This window comes from Hemiscyllium ocellatum, chromosome 2, assembly GCF_020745735.1.
Source record: "Hemiscyllium ocellatum isolate sHemOce1 chromosome 2, sHemOce1.pat.X.cur, whole genome shotgun sequence".
NCBI lineage: Eukaryota > Metazoa > Chordata > Chondrichthyes > Orectolobiformes > Hemiscylliidae > Hemiscyllium > Hemiscyllium ocellatum.
The window spans coordinates 119,078,092-119,095,291 of NC_083402.1; positions in this window are offsets into that span (position 1 = coordinate 119,078,092).

The window sequence follows — 17,200 nt, forward strand, 5'->3', positions numbered from 1 at the left end:
CTTTTACTTGCAGTACAGAAGTGGTTCGATGGTTGTTCTCACTGCGGTGACCAGCACAGCACTCTAGTCCACATACAAAAACATCTGACCGCAAACACATGCAGACCAGGGCTAATGCTAACTTTTAACCTCTGTGTCAATGTATTCTTGAAGGTGGAGAGGGGGAGGAAGAGAAAACTCAATTTTGTCTCTCATTCAGAATGCTGTCTTTTACCATCATGTTCATAACCTGAGATGTGACTAGGAGATTAGAAATCCAAATTGTAGTGCATTTTCTTTCTTTGAAGCTTCCTTGACACCTTGTCAGGTGTGACATTCCATAGGTTCTTTCTCCAGGCATCCATAAAATTAACATTAGAGTCAACAATTGCCTATAAAACTATTTTAAAAAGAAAGATGCATTATAATTAATATCTGATATGTCATTGATTATTTAGGGTTAAGATCATAGTCATGACTCTACTCTGTAAACATCTTCCTTGATTTTAAAGACCTCCCACACTTATATTTTCAAGAGAAAAGTGACCTACCCTGGCAAACTTTCCTGGATATGTATACTCATGGATCTCTGATTTCATCCTTGTAAATCTTTCCAAACCCTTGCCAGTGCCTATATCCTTTATACCAGAACAGCACATCAATTCTCCAAGTGTGGTTCAACCAAGGTTCAACACATGTTTAGCATAACGTTCTCACTCTTCAGTTTAATAGGTAAATGCAATGGAATTACTTATGGCTTTATGACTTATGCAGAATATCATTAAAACGGTGATGTTTTTGGGTTCTTTAAGGCTGTATTTTGTTTCCATCAGCACAGAGTTTGGTGTTTGAAATGAGTAAAGAGAACAACAGATTCTGGTAACAAAAACAAACAGCTGCTGGAGGCTTGAAGCAATGAATGGTAGAATCAGGTTTTTTGTTGGAAGTCTGGAATCCATTAGCCCACCCCCTCAGCCAGCAATCTTAATTAAAGAGTAATAAATTCAACTCTCTACCGACGGACACACAAGGAATCAGTCCCAGTACTGTATGAGTTGGCTAGTTGTATGAAATTTGATCAGTAGGTTTATGCCACAAAAGAGCCATTGTTTTTAATTGTTGTTATTGATAGCATTGTATAAGGGTCAGTGGGTAGCACTCTTGCTCCTTAAGTCACAAGGTTGTGGGTCCAAGCCCCACTCCTACTCTTTAATGTCAAGGCTTGCCTGAACACACCATGCAGCACTGAGGGAGTACTGTACTGTCAAATATATTGCCTGCTCTGGTGAGACATTACACTGATGTCCAATCTGCCTGTTTAGGTGAATGTGAAATATCCCATTACCTTTCAGTCATGCTAAAACACACCGCAGACTGGATTAACCTAACTCTGCTGCTGTATCTTATGGTCTAAAACACTGCACAGCATAATGGCACAACAGCATCCTCAAGGTATAACAGGTAATGGATCCTGCTCCTAACCTGAGAATGAATTAAAACAAAAAGGAAAATATATTTGCAGCTGCCAATATTAGAGAGCCGTTATCGATCAGAACCCCTACTTCAAATTCTCAGAAAATCTGCAAGAGTGCAATTGTTACTCCAGGCTGCAATCATTGCTCCTCATCTCCAGGGATCAAATATGCTCAATACCACAACAAGATGTAGAGATTCCTCCCAGATAGGAGGAATTATGATGAAAATGGGATAGTACCCATCCACTTCTATGTTTTCTGGTTCTGTGTCTGTCCCAGTCTGTCTATTGAAACTTTCATTTGTGCTTTTGCTACTTCTATGCTTGATTCCTGACTGACCTACCACTTTCTATCCTCTATAAATTTGTCATCCAAATATCTGCTGTGCATGTCCTTGCTCTCACAGCTGTCAAGGCGCTAAGCTCTTTAATTTTCTCCTTAAATCTCTCTAATTCATGTTCCTCCTTTAAGACATTCTTAACACACTCTCGGAGCAAGCTCGGTCATTAATGTTGAAATCTTCTTTGTGGCTTGGTATCAAATGTTTTTGTGAAGTTCCTTGGGATGTGAAAGATGGTAAATAAAGATAAGTTTTGTTTATTTTATTGGTGATCATTCTCCTCCACACCCATTATTCCTTTAAGTAACTTCAAAAGGATTGAATATCAGATAAAACAACTTCAGTGTGATGCAGTCAACTTGCCCTTGTTGAATTTCACCTCCCGCAATGTTGAACCAATAAACCATTAGGGGGAGCCAAAACCACCTTGTTAACAAGTGGTCATGGTGTCGACCTTCATGTTCCAATGGGGATTGTCTTTGTGAGCTGAGAAAAGAATTTACTTCAGGATAGTAAGCAATGAGTAAGTTTTACTAAAATAAATCTGATTGCCATCCAAATGTTCCTACAGCAGTGTTGCCAATACAAGAAAGGTCCAAGCTCTATTCATACCTACAAAATTAGATAGTAAATTATGAGACAGGAAATGAGAAACACTTAGTAAGAAAGCAGGAGCACCATGCATGTCCTGTTTTAGCTTAAAAATACAGGGCAGACCATTTAGGACAGAGATGAGGAGAAACTTCTTCACCCAGAGAGTGGTGGCTGTGTGGAATGCTCTGTCCCAGAGGGCAGTGGAGGCCCAGTCTCTGGATTCATTTAAGAAAGAGTTGGATAGAACTCTCAAAGATAGTGGAATCAAGGGTTATGGAGATAAGGCAGGAAGAGGATACTAATTAGGAATGATCAGCCATGATCATATTGAATGGCGGTGCAGGCTCGAAGGGCCTACTCCTACACCTATTGTCTATTGTCTAAATGTTATTGGATGGACTGATTTGCCATCACTCTTTGAGTTCAAACTCCATTGCAGAGTCATAGAACAGGAGGAGGCCATTTAACCCATCAAGACTCCACTGGCTCTTTCAAATGGCATTTTAATTTGAATTTATTTACTTAGCAATTGCATGGTGCAAGGGTATTACATTTATTTTCTAGCGTATGGTGCTTTTGAGATAGTGAGAAGTATACAATGAAAGCAATTTTGATTATCCTAAATCCAATTTTCAAACTTAGTAAGCCTTGGTAAGCTCCATAATGATATTTTAAACATAGAATTTAGACAATAAAACATTTCTTTGTTCTCTGGTGAGGAAATGTAGATAAAATGGGCACCAATTAAGGTTAGAGTGAAGTTGTTCAGCAACAGCATTGTGAAGTAAAAAGGGTGATAGAGATCTGGAGATGTCACTGTCTCCCAGAAAACTGGTATTTTGTGGGTCAATATAATCCTTCAAAAGTGAGATTATTATAATTTGATTGGATTTAGATTCAAGTTAGATAGGAGAATTAAGGGATATGGAGCCAATAGGTGATCAAGGAGGTTGAGGTACACAATTTAATTGAATGGTGGAGCAGCTTTTGTGGCATTCCTCAAGGTGCTGGATTCTTAATACCCTCCAGCACCCTGAATGAGTGGGCAGTGGGTTTACAAGCAGTGGGCAGATAACTGATGTCTTTAAAGTATTTTTAAGTCAGTCCCCAAGTTCCCAGATATAGTGTGGGTACCAGTTTAATGCTCTGCTGATGTTATCATTGGAGGGGAGGGGTGGGCAGTGTACCTGGCAGCCTCACAGGCTCAACCTGCCTCTCTAGGATTAGCTACAGGCTCTCTGTAGATGGGGCTGTCCCATCCCCACGTACACTGCAGGTCCCACTGCAATGACCATTTTTAATTTAAACTTTAAAAGAAGTAGGAGAGACGATATCTTCATTTTAAGCACTCTTTCCCTCACTTACCTTGCAAGGCATCTTGTTGCCCTTTTCCAAACTGGAAGCTCAGTTTTGGCCTTCTGCTTACAGAGCTCATACGGCAGACTGAAATAGGTGGTGAACTTATCCTTTGTCTATTATTTGGCACTCACACTGAGTGAATTTTGAGCACACAGTGCGGGCTTCAGACCTCCATTTCAGGCCAACACAGCCCGCTGGGAAAATTCTGCCCCAGGATTATTTTGGAGTCTGCATGGATTGAGGATGAATCTCTTGGACTTTGCTGTGTTATGTCTGACAGCCAATATGCGCTAAAGGTTTAAGAGACACTCTCATGTTATCTTCACTGCATTATAGTATGTGGTCTTTAGTTTAAAGGCCTCAAATTCCAGCCTAACTGAGGCCACTTGAAACATGCCATGCTGGTAAAAATGTGTTACAGTTATTAAATGAATAGAGTTAAAAATCACATGGTACCAGGTTATAGTCCAACAGGTTTAACTGGAAGCACACTAGCTTTCGGAGCAATGCTCCTTCATCAGGTGATTGTAACACAATCGATTGATGAAGGAGCGTCGCTCCGAAAGTTAGTGTGCTTCCAATTAAACCTATTGGACTATAACCTGGTGCTGTGTGATTTTTAACTTTGTAAACCCCAGTCCAACACCGGCATCTCCAAATCAAAACTGAATAGACTAATTTTAGGCCAGACATTGAAGTGCTTTTGAATGTCGTATAAGTATATACCAGTTACTATAGTAATTGTTGCATTTCTCAATACAATGATGCCCCCCACAAGGTTATTCACATTTTTATGTTATGACAGCTACTACATTCAACTCTTTTGGAGACAAAGCCCACAGCATGGTGGAAAATCAAACTAGGCAATGGCCTAGTGATTTTATCATTGGGCTGTTAATCCAGAGACCCAGGTAATGTTCTGGGAACCTGAGTTTAAATCCCACCACAGCAGATGGTGGATTGTGAATTCAATAAAAATCTGGAATTAAGAATCTAATGATGACCATGAAGCCACTGTCAAATGTTGGAAAAACCCATCCAGTTCACTAATGTCCGTTAGGGAAGGAAACTGCCACCCTTACCTGATCTGGCCTACATGTGATTCCAGGCTCACATTAATATGGTTGACTCTCAACTGCCCTCTGGGCAATTAGGGATGGGCAATAAATACTAGTGTGGCCAGAGATATCTTCATCCCATGAATGAATAAAAGAAACTGGTGAAGATTCATTTGGTTTGGAAAATAGTGAACGTAACTCCTACTTCCTCCACTTGCTTGCAGTTGAATGATCTTTGTTATTTGTGTGTAGAATTGTTTGACAGATTTCGATATCAGGAAATATAACATTTCATCATTCATGGAGTCATATAGTCATAAAGATGTACAGCACGGAAACAGACCCGTTGGTCCAACTCCTTCATGCCGACCAGATATTCCAACCCAATCTAGTCTCCCACCTGCCAACACCTGGCCCATATCCCTCCAAACCCTTCCTATTCATATACCCATCCAGTTACCTTTTAAATGTTGCAATTGTACTAGCCTCCACCGCTTCTTCAGGCAGCTCATTCCATACACGTACCATCCTCTGCGTGAAACAGTTGCCCCTTAGGTCTCTCTTATATTTTTCCCCTCTCACACTAAACCTATGCCCTCTAGTTCTGAACTCCCCCACTCCAAGGGAAAAGATTTTGTCGATTTATCCTATCCATGCCCCTCAAGATTTTATAAATCTCTATAAGGTCACCCCTCAACCTCCGACGCTCCAGGGAAAACAGCCTTAGCCTATTCAACCTCTCCCTATAGCTGAAATTCTCCAACCCTGGCAACATCCTTGTAAATCTTTTCTGAACTCTTTCAAATTTCACAACATCTTCCCAATAGGAAGGAGACCAGAATAGAATGCAATATTCCAACAGCGGTCTAACCAATGTCCTGTACAGCCCAACTCCTGTACTCAATGCTCTGACCAATAAAGGAAAACATACCAAACACCTTCTTCACTATCCTATCTACCTGCAACTTCACTTTCAAGAAGCTATGAACCTGCACTCCGAGATCTCTTTGCTCAGCAACACTCCCTAGGACCTTACCATTAAATGTATAAGTCCTGTTAAGATTTGCTTTCCCAAAATGCAGCACCTTGCATTTATCTGAATTAAACTCCAAATGCCACTTCTCAGCCCATTGGCCCATCTGATCAAGATCCCGAGCTAATGGATGAAGGTGTGCTAGTGAACTGAGGTATGTGTGTGTCCTGGTGGACATTTAACCAATAGTATGCTGTAAATGTCACATTCAAAGAACCACCCATCTGATCAAGATCCCGTTGTAATCTGAGGTTACCTTCTTCGCTGTCCACTACACATCCAATTTTGGTGTCACCTGCAAACTTACAAACTATACCTCTTATGCTCACATCCAAATCGTTTATATAAATTATGAAAAGTAGTGGATCCAGCACTGTTCCTTGTGGCACTCCACTGGTCACAGGACTCCAGTCTGAAAAACAAATCTGCACCAGCACCCTCTGTCTTCCACGTTTGAGCCAGTTCTGTATCCAAATGGCTAGTTCTCCCTGTATGCCTAAATAAGGGTATATATTTTTCAAAGTTAACATTGCTGAATTTAATTTTAACTGTTAGTTTTCATGCATCTTAGAAATGTAATATCCAAATTAACACAAACACAATTGCTCAATCCCAGATTTAATTAAAATGTCTCTGGTCTATTAAAAGAAAACTTCTGTATTCTTTAAAATGCATCTGGATGGGTATATGATTGAAAGATTTTAGAGGGATATGAGTCAAGTGATGACAAATGGGACTAGATAAATTTGGAATATCTGGTCGGCATGAACAAGTTGGATCAAAGAGTCTCTTTCCGTGCTGTACATCGCTATGACTCAATGCTCATAGGAGGGAAACAGAAAAGAAGTAAATACAGGACAGTTAAATTAACATTTCCCATATGGAAAATGTTAGAAGTCATTATTAAAGATGTTATAACATGACACATAGAACAATTTAAGGTAATCAAGCACAGAAAAACAATGTTTTGTCAAAAGGATAACACGTTTCACTACTGCATTGAGGTTATTTGAAGAAATGCTGTAAATAACAGGGAACTAGAAGACGTAATGTAGCTAGACTTCCAGAAGGTATTTGATAAAGTGTCACAACAAAGGTTATTATAGAGACTGAAGGTGTAGGGGGGTAAAATATTGGTGGCATGGATGTAAGATTGGCTGGCTGTCAGGGCACAGAGAGTAAGAGTAAATGGGTCTTTTTTTTTGGTTAGGAAGGATAACATGAATCATGTCATGGGATCAGTGCTGGACCTCAACTCTTTACAGTTTATATAAATGATGTGGATTCAAGGATGAAAGGTATGGTAGCTAATGTGTTCATTACATAAAGATAAGTAGAAAATTGAGTTGTGGAAATGGCAAAAGTCTGCAAAGTGATGTAGCCAGGTTCAGTGAATGGGCAAAGGTCTATCAAATGGAGTATAATATGGGAAAGTGTAAAATGATCTATTTGGCAGAAAGAATAAAAAAGAAACATATTATCTAAATATGAGAGTTTGCAGAGGTCTGAGTTGACAGAGATCTGGGTGTCCTGGTGCATGAATCGTAGAAGATCAGTATGCAGGTACAGCAAATAATCAGGAAAGCAACAGAACATTTTATTGTAAGGGGAAATTAATGCAAGAGTAGGGAGGTTATGCTTCACTTACACAAGGGATTGGTGAAACTGCACCTGAAGTACTGGGTACAGGACTGGTCGCTTACACATATGGAAGGATGTTAACGAGTTGGAATCTATTCAGAGAAGGTTTATTAGATTAATGCTTGGAATGAGCAGATTGCCTTTTGAGGAAAGGCTAAATGGACTAGGTCTGTATCCTCTGGAGTTTAGAAGAGTCAGAGGTGACTTAATGGTAACGTACAAGATTCTGAGGGACTTGACCCGGTAGATGTAGAAAGGAGGTTTCCTGTTGTGGGAGAATCTAGAAATGAGGTCAAAGTTTTAAAATAACAGGTCATCCATTTAAGACAGAGATGAAGAAATACTTTTTATCTGAGGGTTATGAGTGTTTCGAATACCCGTCCTCAAAAGGCAGTGGATACACAATCATTCAATATTTTTAAGGCAGAGGTAGATAGGTTCTTGGTTGATGAGAGATTATTGGGGGTATGCAGAAATGTAGAGTTGTGGTTGAAATCCAACCTTAGTGAATGGCAGAGCAATTTGGAAGGGCTGGGTGGCCTATTCTTGTTCCTTGTTCTTATGTTCATTGCTGTGAGCAACAGCTGGTGGATAGCTGGCATTTTGTTGACACAAAAACAATCAAGTGTTATTCTAAATTTTATTTGAAATACTTTCGTTAAATAATTGTTTAAAAATTTGGAAATAAGAGAATGCATGTGGCTGTGTCAGAGGTTCGAATAGTGAATACTGCAGGAATACCAGTGTTGGTAACATTATACCTGTACTAACACAATGTGATGCCATGGTCATTTACCCCTTCACCTCCAATTGCAAACATCATCAGGAATACACCTCCAGCAAATGGAACCTCACCCTAGACCAACACATGCTCCCTGGGATGGCCTGTACTTTGTCTCACTGGATTATGTAATCTGGCACTCACAACAGAACATGGCATGAATCTAAGATAGACAGAAGTATGGATGCAATGGGATTCACCAGGTTTTCAATTTAAACTCTTTTCAATAACTTGGTAGTGCTGGTGTTGGACTGGGGTGAACAATTTTAAAAAGCATACAACACCAGGTTATTCTCCAACAGGTTTATTTGGACACACTAGCTTTTGAAGCACTGCTACTTCAGCAGGTGGGTTGTGGAGACCACCTGAGAAAGAAGCAGTGCTTCGAAAGCTAGTGTTTCCAAATAAACTTGTTGGACTATAACCTGGTGTTGTGTGATTTTTAACTCTTTTCAATAAACAGCCTTCCTCAAATAAATAAAACCTACTGCCTCTTTGCCTCAGCAGTTAAGCAGTCCCTGATGTCGAAATGCTTGGAAATCCACTTCCAATCATTCGTAGTACAACTTTAATCTCAGTTTTAATCACAGATATTGTTGAATACTTCTAGGACTTTCAGTTTGAAATCAAGGTCTGGGCTAGCTTCCAAACCTATTAGAAACCAAATAACAGGTACACCTTCAATTACTTCTTTTATGTAAAAGAGAGATCAGCTGGAAACGTAACAGAATTTTCATTTTGTGTTTGGGTTCCTGTCTGCTGAGAGAACATCCACATGTTCATCGGAGCGATGTAAAGAGTTTAGATACCATTGATGTCCAGCTGATATTTAACCACAAAGTCAGTATGGTACCAATAAATATCTATACCCCAGGGACTGATCATGGTGCTTTCATTCTATGGCAGTTTGTGGGACTGTATTACATGAAAGCTCAGAGAGCTTTGAAGAGACTAGGGCTACCCTAAAAGCTAAATCTGTCTGCTTCAGGGAGGAACACATGGAGAACTGAAAGACAATGATGCACAATATAAATGTATGTGAATTGATATAAGTAAGGACATGGCTTGGACAAGAAACAACACTTACTCTGAAGATTCAGGAAAAGAAGTGTGTGATGGTTTAAGATGTTTTTCAAGAACAGGAACACACGGAGTATCTTTTCTGGCCTTGTACACAGATGTACATAGAACAAAAAAACTATTTTGGTGAGCGTTGATAGATAATGTCAGGTGTAACTTGTTGCAGAAAGAGATACAGATAACAGATGTTTCCAGGCCTAGACCAAAACCAGTAATAATTGAGGCTAACTCTGCTGGATTTTGTTTTATTATTTTCAGGAGATGTGGACGTTGTCAATTAGGCCAACCTTTGTTGTCCATCCCTAATTAGCATGATTAGCTTGCTAAATGGAAGTGGGCTACATTGCTGTAGGTCTTGATAATGATATTCATTCTTCAAAGAGCATTAGTGAACCAGATGGATCCTTTTTTTTGCAATAAGCAATGGTCTTCATTACAGAAACGAGCTTTATATTCCATATTTGTTTGTGAATTCAAATGACATCCACTGCTTTGCAGGGAATTGAGCGGGTGCCCCCTGGACCATTAGGCCGGGCTGTTTGACAGTGAGAAAAATTAGGATGGTGGACTATTTCCCGACCTTGGCCCTCAATACCCACACAAGTGCTCTAATTTCTAGAAATCTTTTTTCTTTGTATCTGGTTAAAAAGCGTGACTTGCAGAATCTTGTCTAATGTTTAAATGGATCATTTAACTTCCATCAGCACTAAACTAATAGGTAAAAAAACATGAAATGATGTTTGTATGGAAAATGTTCATAATTATAATGCATTTACTGCACGCCAACAGCCTTATTATCTTGATCATTATGGAACCTTTCACAGCTGTGTGCTGTTGCAATGACACTCTACAAAGACTTTGCTGTTTAAACCTCACATAAATATATTCCCTGTTCCTGAAGAAAAAGGAACAACTTGCAATCAGAATCCATTTGGTTTATTTTGAAAGGAGATTGAATTCCTAACTTGAATAACATGTGAGATTTTATTTTCGAAAAACACTGATACTTAGAAAAAGCATCTGCTTCATCAAACATAACAGCTTTCTGAGCAAAGTTGGAGCTCACAGAATAGGAGGGACAGAACCAACGTGAATGCAAGTTCATTGAGTGACAAGAAACAGAACGAAAGTAGCAAGCAGATTTTTTTTGGACTGGAGAAAGGTTCCTGTTGCCGAGTTCCCTAGAGTTTGGTGTTCAGGCCCCTGGTTTTCCTGATATATATGAATGACCCAGACTTAAGTGTACAGGGCACAACTTCAGATTTGTGGGTTTGTGCATCAAAAATCTCAGAAGACTTCATTAACGTTTCAGCCCCGTGACTGAGAAGGTCACAGACCCAAAGCACTGACTTCATTTTCTCTCCAAAGATGCTGCCAGACTGGCACAGTGCTTTCAGCATTTTTCTGTTTTTTATTTCAGACAGCATAATTGATTGTGACAATGCAGCCTCTGCTGCAGCAGACGATTATTGACACAAGTTCACAACCTCCATATTTACATACCTCCAGCGTCTGATCAAATCCAGTTTTGCTGATTTTTCTCTGATACATTCTTGGAATTTCTTTTTGGATAATTAGATGGTTTAATAAGGCGATTTTTCATTTGATATGGAGGGAATCATCCTGAAATTTACCATAAATTGGGTTTGAAGGTTTTAGCATACATGTTATGTACCTTCTAAATCCATAACCCCTGTCAATTCTACAAATCCTCACTTCCTTAATTCTGGCCTTTTGTACATCCTGATTTCTGCAACTCCATCATATTAGTGAGCATGGTTTCAGCTGCCCATGTCCTGAACTTTGGAATTCCTTTTCTGAATGTCCACATCTCTTTAACTTTCTCTTCCTTTAAATCACACCTTAAAACCTATTTAGAATTCTTATAGTGTCAAAGTAGGCCATTCGCCCCATTGTGTCTACACTAACCCTCTGAAGAACTTCCCACCAGCCCCTACCTTATCCCTGCATTTACCATGGCCAATCCGCCTAACCTGCACAACTTTGGACTGTGACAGGAAACCAGAGAATCCAGAGGGAATACATGCAGACACAGGGAGACAGACAGTTACCCAAGGCTGGAATTGAACCCAGGTTACTGGTGCTAGAAGGCAACAGTGCTAACCACTGAGCCCAAGCTGTCCTTGACCAAGCTTTGGTCATCTATTGTCTTAAGTGACTCAGTATGAAATTTTATTTCATAACATACAAACACAAACCTTGAAACATTAGAGGCACTATATAAATGCAAACTGATGCAGTTAGATATGCTTTGCTGAGAGTCTTGGCTCATGGCATGTGCATATTTAAGTTTCAATAGGAAAAGAATCAGCAGCTGTACAATTTGTTCTTTTTTATCTACTTGATTAGCATCATCCTTAGGTCCCGTCGTGATTGTGGGGTCAGTATTCTTTATACTATGACTTCCACTCTGAGTTTTGGATATGGAGCAAGGCCAGAAGTCGGTTCACTGATGCATTTACCAGAGTGGTAGGTCTCCTGAAGACTGATGTCCGCAGACGTTGTTGCTTCAATCGTTTGCCAAGGTGTTGCTTGCTGAAAACCAGACTCTATCTTGCATAAAATAAAGCATAGGACTACGGATGCTGGAAATTTGAAGCAAAAACAGAAATTGCTGGAGAAACTGTGGAGAGTGAAATAGAACATTTTGAATCCAGTGACCCTTCTTCTGTAACTTCTCCAATTGTTATTGTTCCATCAGCACAGTGTCCAGTTATTGGCAGGAGTCACAACAATAAACATTGCTTCAGGGTTCCTCAACAACACAAAAGTGCATTTATATAGAACCTTTAGCATAGTAAAAGGACCTAAGGCTTCCATGAAAGAGTAAATAATCAACATTTGATGCCTAATCACATAAAGAGAATTTAGGAAGATGACCAAAAGCTTAGTCAAAGAGATGGGATGTAACAATAGCTATTTCATATAGCATTACAATGCAATTAAAAAAATACTTCAAGGTCTTCACAGGAGCAATTATAAAACAAAATGTTACATCAAGCCACATATTAGGTCAGGTGAAAAAAATGCTTTCTAAAACGGAAGGTCTAAGGTCTTTTATGGATAAAAATGAGGGATCAAGCCAATAAGGTGTAGTGAGGGAAATCCAGTGCTTAGGCTTCTTGGACATGGAACTTCATCCTAGTCTCTTGCCGTGCCTTTGGAGAGTACATTAGCTCTTTGTCCAAAGAGATGGGAAGATGCTTTAGAGCAAGTTTCTGCTATCTCTGAGAGTTTGTCAAGAGGCCTCTGAGGTTCTGGTGTCATATTGGCTGTGGCCATAATGTGTAAAGTGAGGCCTGACAGCCTCCACTAGGGTGTACATGGCCAAACAAATTGGGGTTTTTATGTGGTAAATGACATAGGCCCACACTCTGGCATCAATGGGGGAGAGGATTTCTGGCATCAACGGGGGAGAGGATTTGTGCCAGGTTGCAGTAAGGTTGCCCCCATGGAACCCTGGGGCTTCCAATGGTTTTGGAAACATCAACATTTCCAGATCGGTGGAACAGACAGGCATGAAAGACACATCTGGATTTGCACTTGACTCCATCTGTGAAAGGATTGCCTCAACAAGTGGTCAATTCTGGGTGGTGTCAGTGGCTCAAACCTCTGGGCAAACACAGGGAACATGACCCAGGTATTCCATAGACAAACAAGCATTTGAATCAGCTGGAAATACTGCACATGGGGAGAGAAACAGAGTTAGCACTTCGTTATTGTTCTTTTGAGTTTTAAAGAAAGATCATCGACCTACAATGACCTCTGTTTCTCCCTTCATAGATGCTGCCTGGGCTGCTGATTATTTTGAGCATTTGCTTCATTAGTTTCAGATTTCCAGCATCTGAGGTGTTTTAACTTTTTGTTTCAGGGTCAACCTCTAAGAGTAAAATCTATCAGTTAAATGAGAACCCACTTGGCTCTCTATTAAGAAGTGAGGTTTTTAAGCAAAGATGGCAGACATTTAGTTGGACTGGATACTACCTACTCTTCCTTTGATTGTTTGGTTGAGGTTTAATGACTTTTAAAATAAAAATGAATTTTGTCCGTTTTTCCGGAATCTGACTGATTTTCTCACTATTTTGTGCGTTATGAATAAAATTTTTAAGAAAAAACATTGTAAAGTTTTGAATGAGTTTTCACAACACACTTTTCCAAAGCTCTTCACAAACAATTCATTCATTTGATGTAAACGTCAGGAAATGCCATAACTTATTTATACATGGCAAGGTCCCACAAACTTCAAAAAGATGCCTGATCAAGATAATCTGCTTTTTTAATGATTGAGGGATGAGGGTTGTGCAGCATCGCATACAGGTAGTGCCGCAAGACTTTTTAATGTCTGAATGAGAGATGAGGCATGGGCTTGTCATCTCTGCTGAAGGTCATACCTCCCCCACCACTGCACTGATATATCAGCTTAGGTCACTGGAGTTGGCCTTGAATCCATAACTATTTGACGAAGGGAGATGTACTAAGACAGCCAAGGGTGAAACCCAAAGACATGCCAATAAAAACAGACTTTCGAGGCTGTTCTTGCAGGAATGTTCCAGTGGAAGGGGAAGATGATGAGCAAAAGAACCAAACGTGACTTGAGCAAAAGTTATTTTATGCAGCAACTGGTTCAAATTTGGAATGCCCTCCCTGTGAATGTGGAGAAAGCAGAGTCAATCAGCCTTTGAAAGGGAATTGGGGAGTTGCTTAAAGGCAAATACATTGCAAAGCTATGAGGAGGGGGCACAGGAAGAGATCTTGGCCATGCAACCCATCAAATTTGCTCTGCCATTTAAGGTGATCAGCGCTGATTTCAATGCCCTTTACCCACTCCATTCCCATAATGCTTTACGCCATTGCTAATCAGAATTTTGTCAATCTCTGGAACTGAGTTGGCCTTACAAAGAGCTGGCATGAATAGGATAAGCTAAATGCTTCCTTCTGTGCTGTAACCTTTCGATGCATCTATGATTCTACATAACCTTGTGAATTAGTAGACTTGCTCTGCAAATCTATGTTTTCTATTTTTATTTCAGACTTCTGGCATAGAATCATCATGCACAGAAACCGCTTCCAGTGCCTGAAGTATTAGGGTTGTTAACTAGAAGGGAATAGATTTGAGGTGATTAGTAAACAAAAACGTTTTCACACAATAAGTTGTTAGGATTGGAAGTATGCTTGCTGCTATGGTGATGGAAACAGGTTCAAGAGGAGTTTTCAAAGGAAATGGATAAATATTTGAAGGAGGAAACATTGCAGTGGAAGAGTGAGGGAGTGGAACTAAATGGATTGCACTTTGAAAAAGCTGGCATTGACTCAATGGACTAAATGGCTTCCTTCTACACTGTACTATACTCTATTTTGACAAAGAGGCCACTTGGCTGATGATGTCTGTGCTGGGTGTTTGAAAGGGCTTTCTAACTAGGCACAATAATTTTGTTCTCTTCCCCATAGTCGTGCAACATTTTGCTGTTCAAGAATAGAACATGTTTGTCTGTAAAAGTTACTGTTAGGATTGTCGTGAGGTCAGCCGGGTCAACCTCATAAAATATGAGCTCCCTGATTGGGGTTATTAATCTGGTCCAATCAGGGAGCCCTGGCTGACAGATATAAATAGGAGACCAGGCAGCATCTGTGGAGCAAGACATTCGAAATTTCAAGCGTAAGCTCTTCATCAGGAATGCCTGATGAAGGGCTTATGACCGAAACTCGATTCTCCTTCTCCTCGGATGCTTCCTGAGCTGCTGTGCTTTTCCAGCGCCACACTTCTTGACTCTGACTGTCCAGCATCTGCAGTCCTCACTTTCTCTGAAATATAAACAGGAGTCTCAGAGGTTCTGTTCACTCTGAGAGCTGGGTGTGTGGGAGCTAGATTAATGTCAAGAACTCTCTACATGTAAATAAAGAATGACTGGGTGATGGGATACAGGCCTCTATTATTTCAGTTACCTTTGCAACTGTCTCAGCCGCCCTTTCAGTCAATATATTCTTGATCATCGAGCAAAATAAATTTTCCTTCTCTCCAAATGCAGACAGAATCCTGACTTCCCTTGTCTCTCCACATAATGGAAATCCCTCAATCCTGGTGCCATTCTACCCTAAGTACAACCTTACCTATTTCATTATTTCATTAATTATGTGCAACATCAACTTTTGAATTAAAGTGTGAAATAAAAAGAACATGAATAGTGTGAGGTTGCTGCTCCTTTAGCAAGGTTATTTTGCCCTTGGTTTCTTCCGAGAGGGGTGGTAAAGGCAGAGGTGCCAATATGTCTGAACTGGCTACTTTAATAATGGCTAACAGTTATTGTGTAAGTCAACAATCAGAGGAGGCCTTTGGGATTTTTAAAAATCTTGTACAACGAAAGGCGATGGCCAGTTCTCCCACTTCAGGGAATTCTTTTCTAGTTTGGATTAGTGTTTGAAGCTGCTGGCCAACAAAAACTGTTGAGCATGAAGCTCCCCTGATTCAACAGAGGTTTCCTAGCTGACGCTCTCTCTCTGACATCGCTCCTGTAAGAACCTGTGTTTGAATGTACCTTTCTGTCAAGGAGGCATGTTTGTGGGATGTTGCAGGAAATTGGAACAGCATCGTTAAGTTGCAGTAGAGTGGCCAGGGTTTTCAGATAGGTTAAGTCATTCTATATTCTGTTCTCTTTTGCTTGTGTTGCATTCAGTAATCTATAAATAACTTCTGTTTTGTTTAAAACTGTGGTTTTGCCAGCTGCATCACTTCCAGAATATCTACCTTACAACTGCTTAGGTAGTTCAGTGGTTAGCACTGCTGCCTCACAGCGCCAGGGACCCAGGTTCGACTCCAGCCTCGGGCAACTGTCTGTGTGGAGTTTGCACATTCTCCCTGTGTCTGCGTGGGTTTCCTCCGTGTGCTCTGGTTTCCTCCCACAGTTGAAAGATGTGCAGGTCAGATGAATTGGTCATGCTAAATTGCCCTTAGAGTTAGGTGCATTAGTTTGGAGGAATGAGTGTGGGTGGATTACTCTTCAGAGGGTCGGTGTGGATTAGTTGGGCCGAAGGGCCTGTTTCCACACTGTAGGGAATCTAAAAACAACTAGAAAAGTTAGGGTCTAGGCTACCTTCTTGAAATGTTGTGAGTGGTTCTGGTCTGGTCCATAACAATAGGAAGCAATTCCTTTCTATTGATCTGGTGTGTATCTGCATGAACGAAACTTTAATTTGCAAGGGTAACCACAATTTCTTTACAGTGTCAGTAAGCAACACTTAATCAAAGTTTTATGGCTGTAATAGCTGCTTAATTCACAATCATTGTTAAAACCAGACACTGCGTAGCTATATGAATGCAGTGTGTAATTAGGATCCGCATGTCCTGTCTAACATTGTGATGGATGTGAATTCGATCACGGGAGTGAGTTAATTATCTGAAGAAAAGAGACATAACTGAAGCTGTGTGAAAAGACCAAGGTGGGGAGGGGACATGTGAAATATTTTGCAATTGAGGAAATCAACTGTTTAAAACTGGTGAGGGAGAAACTGGGATATGTTGTGTACTTAGGTGTCAGCCTTGATTAGATTGGTCGTACTCTTGCCTTTGAGTTAATTTGTTCAAGTCTCACTCCAGAGATGCATTCATAGAAATCTAGCCTGACACTGTGGTCCTGCACTGTCAATGGTGCCACAGATTCAATGAGACATATAATGTAGGCCTGCCTGTCCTCCCATATCCCAAGGCACTATTCCAATGAGGACCTGAGGAATTCTCCCTAGTGTCCTAGCCAATATTTATCTTTCATCCCATGTCACAAGTTGACAGATTGTGATCACACTGCTGTTAGTGGGGACTTGCTACATCCAAACTGGTTATTGCGT